Here is a 9,818-nt window from a genome sequence, read left to right as displayed (position 1 = left end):
GCTACTGACAGACACCAGTCATATAACCCAAATGCAACTTTCATGCAAGCATTTCATAGCATTCCAAAAGAAAATCACACTTCGTATTAAAAGCCGCAATTAAATCATTAACAATCTTAAAATGGTAATGACCAGTTTTAATGTCTTGTCCCAAGGCTAATTCATTTTGGAATCTAGGTGATTGCCTGCATGGATATCACAATACATTAAACATTTTAAAACAGAGCATTGTCAAGAGAATACGAGTAGCATTTGCAGCTAGTACATTGTATACTTGGTGTTAATGCTCAAATAATTCTAAATAAAATACAAAATCTGTAAATAGAACTAATTTTTCTTTCTTCCTACTACACAATTAGCAGATCATAATATGAGATTATTGTGAATTAAAAATTATTTTATATGAGTTCATTGGACATTATTGTTATAATTGGACATTTATATGACATTATGATTTCCCAAATATTACTTTGAAAAGCATACTGAACAAAAGTATTCGACACTATACATAAATAACCACGAAGTGTGCGGAAAGCTCTCCAACAAAAAAAACAAGAACTCAGCTGGGAGTGCAAATCCCAAGGAAGAGAGACCTCCGTTGAATATACTCAGCTTTAATAACCACAATAAAAATGTTAAAACACACTGTACATTAACGCTCTTCCAAAAATACACACGGTTTCGTCCTATCCACTGGACTTCATCAGATGTTATTTCTAATTAAACAAGTCACTTTTATACCTCCATAAAAAGCCAAATACCAATGAAAAACATTAATTAATTTTGAATGCACAAATCAACATACATCTTTGGGCTCATTAATATTTATATGTATAATGTCCTTTCATGTTGTTATCTTATAATAAATAAATATAAATTAATATAAATTAATACATACTCAAATAGCATTTCTTAAATAATTATAAAACCTTTTAATATATATATATATATATATATATATTCTGTAATTTCATATAAAAAGGGCTTAAAATAAGTGACTTATTTTAAGCCCTTTTTATATGAAATTACGGAATATATATATATATATATATATATATATATATATATATATATATATATATATATATTTTAAAAGGTTTTATAATTATTTAAGAAATGCTATTTGAGTATGTATTAATTTATATTAATTTATATGTATTTATTATAAGGTAAGAACATGAAAGGAAATTATACTTATAAATATTAATGAGCCCAAAGATGTATGTTGATTTGTGCATTCAAAATTAATTAATGTTTTTCACTGGTTTTTGGCTTTTTATGGAGGTATAAAAGTGACTTGTTTAATTAGAAATAACATCTGATGAAGTCCAGTGGATAGGACGAAAACGCGTGTATTTTTGGAAGAGCGTTAATGTACAGTGTGTTTTAACGTTTTTATTGTGGTTATTAAAGCTGAGTATATTCAATGGAGGTCTCTCTTCCTTGGGATTTGCACTATACATAAATACCTACTGTCAAGAGTTAAGATTTTTATCTTATCATAAGTTAATGCTCTGCGTTTCTGACACATGAAACTATAAAAATATTATGAAAAGTTCAGAGTTGGGTATGGGAACTGAGCACATGCTAAATACTCCTGGTATTACAATAATGTCAAGTTAGACTATTACATGAGATGCTTTAAACAGACTCAGAAACTGCAATTTTAGCTTGTAGATGATTCAATAGAAAATGTGACTTTTTTCTGATATGCAGGTGCAAAACGAATGAAGGAGTGAAAAGTGTATAGTGTCTTATATTGCCAACCATATATAAATTGTTGAAGTTATAGGCTTTGCACTCTGCTTAGAAATACTGATCAGATGACAGAGAGAAAGGTGAGTAGGTTTCAGACATGTATGTTACTGGCCTGCAGTGCTTGAGAATAGAAAGGGATACAATGATCATTATGAGTTTTGGCCTTTAAAAACATGGCACCGCAGGATATCCTCAACTAGCCCATTCAAAAAGTACGTAAGTGTAGCCTAGGCATATCAACTATATGGCTTTCCATATGCCCTCATGTGATTTGAAACTTGTGCAGCTGATTACTATGTATATTATGCCTCTAGTGTTACAATTCCTTTTTTTAACTGAATTACAAATTGTGTACATTGTAAAGGTACTGATTGTGCTTCCAAAATGTAAGAACATTGTTGACATGTTCCACGTCGGGTTGTTCCTCTCAAAGAAGGGGATGGATTAATCACAACATGCTCAAAAAGGTGTTTAAGGTTCTTGTCTGCTTTATATAAAAAATGAAGTTCGTGATCTATCATTTCCATTATGTCTGGGTTTCCCTTAATGTTTTATTAACGTTTTTGAAGCTTTTAAGAAGACTTAAATATTATTTTCCATGCTTTTTAAGTTGTGATTTCTCTATTTGTTGGGTGTTCCAAGGTGATTAACCCTTCTGAATCAGCCTCAGAACCCATTTGTCTGAAACAATCTGCTGTCAAAGAGACAAATGGGAGATTCAGATTTTCTGGAAAGGAAAGGGGAGTGCCGGCCTGGGGGAAGGGGCTGACAAAGTCCCTTTCATATTATTCTGACTAATTTGACTGCCTTTGTTCTGAGTGTCCTGCTTTCGTTTTGGAACCTCCCTGCTATTGTTTTTTAAATCTCTACTTTTCAACATTTGCTGAGACTTTTTATTTTGTTTCTTGCCAAAATTGGACAAGGGAGCAGGAAATCCATCGTAACATTTAGAGGAGGAAGGCTATAAAATCTGAGAAATTCCATAAATAATCTTACTTATCTCATCTCGTTTTTTTTTTTTTTATAACCTCTGGAGCAGAGAGTCCAAAAACTAAATCTCTATCCAAAGAATTTAAAATCTCATTTTTTTATACCTTCTAGGAGATTCTGAGAATGCAGCCAGGCAAACTGTTTCATCACAGTACCAGTGACAACAGCCCTGGATGTAGTATCTACAGAGTCATAAGCACACTTTAAACATTAAATAAACTACTCCTGCCCAGTCAAGAGCCATGTTTAATTTATTGTTTCTTTTTTGACTGGAAAGTGTGGACAAGCAGGATCATTAATGGCAGCAACAGCTTCCCCAGGGATGGGCATAACATTCCAGCTAAGCTGGAGCACCTTCCCTGACCTTTCTCTCAATACTCACAGAAGTACCTCTCCTTTGCCCACTGAGAGGACCCCAACAGCCACAGAGGATATGGTTAACCCCCAGTATATAGTAGCTGTATGGACAGCATCAGAGGGATCTGGGGAAAAGATGATTGGTCTGAGGAACCAGCTTTGGCCACAGCAGAGTCACCCTCCTGTGACTGAGGAAAATTCCTATCCTGCTGTGGTGGCAAAGGCTGTTCAGTTAACTTTTTATTTCTATGGCTGGAAGAAGTATAAACTGTGAGACCAGTAGTTTGTTCCATGAGCAAGCCGGAAATTATGCTCCTTTCTCAGGGAAACTAAGTAGTATAAGCACTAAAATTTAAATAACAGTATAAAGTAACTTTTTTTTCCAATAAAAACACACAGAAAAGGCACTGTAATGCACTTTATTAACCCCCAAATATAATTTAATTTAAACAAAGTTTCACCACAGGAAAAACTGGTTTTATAATGTTTAAATCAACTTTAAACTGTTAAACACAAAATTGTGCTTCTGTTTAAAAGTACAGCACAGTCACATGGCAGTTAATAAAAACACATATTCCTATCTTAAAATATACTTTCCTAAATAGGAAAATAAGTTTAAACATTAAAATTAATGTGTGGAAGTTTTTTACTAAAGGGAATTTATCTGCCCAGAAGGGGAACAGCACAAGCCAACCATCAATCCTCAAAACCCACAGAAGAATGCTCTGAAGGGCTTTGCAACAAAACTTGTCTTTAGTCAGTGCAGCTTGAGTTGACTAACAGTCTGGGTGCATGGAAGGTATAGTGAAGCTTTGGAAACTGGCAGGCTGATATAGCCTATGCAGTGATCAGTATAAAGAACATTAGGTTTTATACAAGGTTTTTCCTAGTGCCAAAGAAAGAGCAACAATGGAGACTGATTTTAGAATTATCAAACTTGAGCAAGTTTGCATAAACAAAAAAGTTAAAAAAGGCCTACACTGCAGACCATCAATCATTCCTGCAGCGAGGTGTTTTTCTAGTAGAGCTAGATATGCAGGCTGCCTACTTTCACATCCTTGTCTTGTAGTCCCACAGAACATTTCTTTGAAGTTCTGGGTGTATAATTCCCACTTTCAGTTTATGTCCTTGAATTCTGGACCTTCTACTGTACTCAAAATATATTTAATTTCTAACCCCTGTATTTCAATAACTGAGACCTTTAGGGAGCTCATTTTTATCCTTATCTGAGTGACTGTTCAGTGTCTGTTTTTTTTTTTTTTTTTTTTTTGAGAATGATCCATAAATAAAACATACAATACTGATCTTAGTCTCAATGAGGAGTTTACTCAAACTCTGTGTAAAAGTGTACTAAGCGAGATACAATTTATTATAGATATTGTATTTAGTTAGTTTCATTTGTTAAATGGTTAACTGAAATTATGCATGCACTGTTTTTTAAGCCATGACCCTAGTCACATGATAAAATATGTATTAATACGTGTCAAATACATACATAATTAGGCAAAAAAATTCTAACAGTAATGAAATATTAAGTATAGCATCGAAAATGACACATTTAGAAATTACAAAAGTATTTACCTTATTGAAATTTATGTCAGTAGGAAATTACAATCTTTTCAAAAGAAACAGTTAAATTTTAAATGAATCATTGCAGAAAACATTCTATATCTAAATAAATGCATGCATGTTACATATATATGTACATATGTAAATAGATAGGTATCTTGTATTTGCAATTTCCTAAAGAGGGCTAATCAAAAACTATACATTTAAAATCTTATCTGAAGGTACCTAGAGGCATTAGCACATTTGAAGATTTATAGTATATATACCTACATGCTCCTTTATCTAGTTATAAAATATAGCACTACAATTGACTGAGCACTCTTTTACTGGATGAGAAATTATTTTAAATACTCCATCACACAGAGATTTTGTTGAAGTCCAAGTACATTGGAAATGTATTGCTCACAGGTGCTGCTCTTTGTTGTGAGGTTAAAAAATTTGGATGAGGGGAAAAATGTGAATTTTTTTTCAGAGTGTTCATGACCTCAGAGGTAGCAAGCAAATATTGAGATCAGAATCGCATTGGGTGTGGAGGTGGCATATCTCCACTGTAAAAATTGTTTTTACTGTTTTGTGCTACATTGTAAATTGATTTATTGGTTGGTGGTTTTATTTAGCTACTGCTGTTTCAATATTTTATGTCTGCACTAAAGAAGAAATTATGTTTTGTAAAAGAACCTTATTTTATATGCAATTCAATGAAGTAATATGCAATAATTAATCTTTTATATAAAAAATATTCACCTTGTTTCCACATTTGTCATATGACTTCTGCTCAACAAACTCCATGGATCCATTGGACTGAATACCATAGGTGTTAAGGCACATCTCAGCAACCTCATGGCTGTTCCAGCAGGCACCTTCTGGCCTTCAACTAGACACTACTTGCCAATGAAGTTGAGTGCCTCTCATCATAGGAACGTAAATGTTGTAATTAATATTAAATGTTTTTTTAAAAGATAGGAGATTAAAGATTTTATGTCCATAGATAATAGCTAAGTTTTATAGTAGTTAATATAAATTATTGATTCTAATTAGTCTTTAATCTATATTATTTAGTCATTTATGTTGATTGGTTGAAAGCTTGCATAAAATTAAGTTCATATTGTTGTGTTTTATTCTGATGAAGTCCGTTTTGGATAATAGCGGAAATTAAAGTTTTTCTATGCTAAAGCTTTGGTTTTGTTATCCTTTTGAGTATTCAGTGGAATTTTGTTGTATTCATCATAGGAACAGTTCATTGCACATGTGCAGTCCCTCAAGGTTCTTGTATTTGCAAAATGGATACTACAGAGAACAAGACTGCAAAAAGTGTGCTGGTGTTGTTGGCCAGATTAACCAGATAGTTTTAGGATAAAGAGAATGGCTGCTAGTCATTGGTGGGTACACATGCCACATGAAGAGGACATGTCATGAACTGAGTGACTGGAACTGTATACAGTTAAATGAAGAAGAAGAAAAATTAGTAAGGGCTAATATCTATCACTGTATTCCATGTTCTGATGAAGCTGACACTTTGAAACTGATGCCTTGCATTAAGGAACAGGTGGAGATATCCACATTCATAGTTATTCTTTCTGCAATTGTGTGCAATCTAGTCATAACAGTACTAGTAAACAGATGATACAGCACCTACAAAGGAAGGGGGCTTTCTTCTGATGGCAGGTGACTGATAATAAAACCTTTACTTCCCTGAAAAAGGATGTGCCAATACAAATGAGCACCTCTATCTTGTACTGCAGAGGTCTTGCTTCCTTAATATAGTAAACATTTATGCTCCTTGTCACAAAGTTCCACGTGGCTGATGGATCAGACTTTTGCTACAAAGATGATTGTGCACTGCACTACTTATGGACATCTGCAAACAACACACATTGCCAGGTATGATCTCAGACCCTTCAGTATTGTCTAAAGAAGTTTGAGATGGCCTTATAGCCACATTGTGTGCTCATAGAATTTAAGAGGGCAGTCTCTGGTGCCACATCCAGAATCATAAACTCATATGTTCTTTAACAGTTAAATATAACTTATCAAATAAACTTTCAAACATATTGCCATAATTTAAATTTGTATATAAACTGTTTCATGTTGTTACTTTCTTCTACTTTGAAAATGTTATCTGAAGTAAAACTGTTTTCCCCACGTGCTGCTATCTGGAGTAAACTGAATGAATAGTAATTTAGGGTACAATTTGTTGTTTTTGGTGTTTTGAACCTTTCAAATGCATGCATACAAAATTCAGGATTGCTGATATTGTTTGCTGGGGTGGGGGGGGTTGAAATATTTAACCATGTATACGTAGAACCATTTCCTAGATATAGAAGTATTTAGGCATATTAGGAAAGCAGTTATGTCTAGATTCTGTAAATTTATGATTCTGCTTTATTGAAGATACATTCCCTCCTCTTATGCATCACTTCTACTTTAATCCTGTGTTCTTATCTACTGCTTCCCTCTCATGTTTACTGCTAAAATTAATTCACATTTGAATTTCTACCCTGTAAATATTGTTGACATATTGTATCATCTATGGGATTATCTACCTTCTGTGATTACTCTGTGTTTGTGCATTTGTTCTGTTTTCTTTTTTTGTGAATCTCTTCACTCAAGGAGTGCCTGCAAATAGTCTATAGTGATCAGTGTTCTACCCTGGTAAGCAAACTAAACTAAATAAATAAATAAGCTATCCAAACTCCTCCACTGAGAACTTACAGAACAAGTAAAGATAAAGAAATATTTTTTTATATAAAAATGGAGTTGACAGCACTTTTGGCTGTAGCTGTAAAATGCCATAAAATATTATTAGCATTTAATGACACTACACAGTTTGATTGGTAAGCACTATAAAGTACTTAAAAAGGTCATCAGGAATGTTTATGTTTGTCTCCTGAAAGGGGTATAGGGTCCAACATCTCATGGTCCATGTGATCACTTTCCTTTTACTTTATCAGCTCACAAGACTGCTGAGATGGTGCCACATATTTTTGTATCTGCACATTAAGTCTATATTTGATGACAACATGAGGGAGCTTCTTCAACAATGGCATCAGATGCAACAGGAAAGTAGTATGACATTCCTGACAAGTATAGCGGGAGAGCATGACCAGAAAGACCAGAAGGTATGCACTAAGATAGAGGATCCAGAATTAGATTTCGCACACTTTTCTACCCATGCTGAATACTCAAACTATTTAGATAAGATACATTTTACTCCATGTAACTTGGAAAAAGGCATCAGTCAAAGTCAATGTAAAAACATTAATGATGCTTAAAACAAACTTTAAAACTGATACATTTTTGGGGAGCTAGAAAACTGTAGGCAGAACACTTAAGGCAAAGTGCTTTACAATACAGAATTAAAGGTGGTTCATTTATACTTGAGTCAGAAACAAATAACCATAATAACAATGAGCCTTTCTTATCCGATAATACTGAGCTAGTTGGGGTGGTTGTAATGTGCTAACTCTACAGTTGATAATTATATATCTACTGATATAGATTTGGAGTGTGCCCTATCTCTGTATGACCCATTAAATTAAATGTTCTGAGATTCCTCATTCAAAAAAGGATGCAGTGCAGGGAGGAAACAAAGAAGGAAGACAAATGAAGGAAATGAGCAGGGAGAATGGAGATAAAATGTTCAAAAGTGAGCTATGCTATAAATTTATCATTTTGGTAGTTATAATGAACAGTAAGAAATGTGTTTTCATGGGTCTACTTCAGATGATTGAATTTTCAAATGTTTGACTTTCATATGGCCGAGACCATATGATCGAATATTTAAAAGTTTGAACATCTTATAAAAAAATAAAACAAAACAAAAAAATTAACTGAATGTTTTTAGCAAGGGGCAAGCCACCCTGCACCCCCCACACCCCCTGCTATTTAAATATACCAACTCTGAGATCGTACTACAGTGCCGAAAAGGGAAATCTTCTTGTTTTGCACTGTATGGAGATCTCTGTTAAGAACGTTCAAACTTTTAAAAGTTCGATCATATGGTCTCGGCCATATGAAAGTCGAACTTTTGAAAGTTCGATCATATGAAGGGGACCCATTTTCAAACAATGAAAAAAAAACATTTATTTTCAATCATCCCACCTGTTAGTGTAAGGTTTTGAGACTGATGTGCTTGTAAAGTTAGATTTGTGCAATTGAATTCCATAGAAAAAGAAAATGTAATTGTTTGCTGAATACTCTTCATATGTTAATGGCTACTACTAGGATAGTACCTTTTGTCAGTCAAATGTCTGTTTCTCTCACTTTATAATATTTTCAATGTGCCTTTAACTCTATATACTGTGTTTTCATCTAGTTTATATAGTTCGAAATGTTTCAATAAAAATCTTTTCTTAATACTATATATCTTATGTCACATGAAGAGGGATTGGCTCTGAAAAGGTTACAGGTAGCTCATCCAATAGTTATTTCAGAGGCTGACAAAGGCAGAGCACTAGTGTTATAAAATGCGTCTGGCCATTTAGTGGCTTCAACTGGTTGTTTCTCACTTTTTGTAATTTCTCAAAGTCTATTGGGGTTCTAATACCATGATGGGAATGGACTCCATTCCTAAGTCAAAGTATGATTAAAGTTAATGAAATTAGTATTGTTTCAATCTTTGATGTTAGCCAGAAGTGCTCTTTGCAGCACCCGCAATGTGCCCAGTAATGACTCCTTTTGCAGTTCATATGGAGTTACATATATTGATAACATATCTAAATATGATTGTAGATTCTTTTTTAAAAGATCTATTGCTCCTACTACTACTGGAACTGTCTGGGTATATTTCTTCCACATAGCTCTTGTTTCTGCTGGCATATTCTGATATTTTATTAGATTCTGTAATTCTGTACACAAGACACTGTAGTCACTGGGTGTAGCGATTTCAATGATCAGTGCTACTTTTGTCTTCTTTTCATGGACCACTATAACTTGTTTTCTCACATCTATCTTTTGAACTGTTGATAATGGGTGATCCCATGTGATGTAGACTTCATCATTTTCTATGATGCTTTGTGGCTCATGTTTCCAGTGGTTTTCAGACACATCAGTACCATAATGTTTGCACAATCCCCACTGCAACAGTCACGCCACATTATTATGCCTTTCAGTATACAGACTTTCTGCCATTAGTATGTCACAAC

The sequence above is a fragment of the Protopterus annectens genome, chromosome 3.part1 (assembly GCF_019279795.1).
Source record: "Protopterus annectens isolate FY-2018-M chromosome 3.part1, PAN1.0, whole genome shotgun sequence".
Lineage (NCBI taxonomy): Eukaryota > Metazoa > Chordata > Ceratodontiformes > Protopteridae > Protopterus > Protopterus annectens.
The sequence above is the reverse complement of the archived record's forward strand: the minus strand, read 5'-3'. Positions refer to the sequence as shown.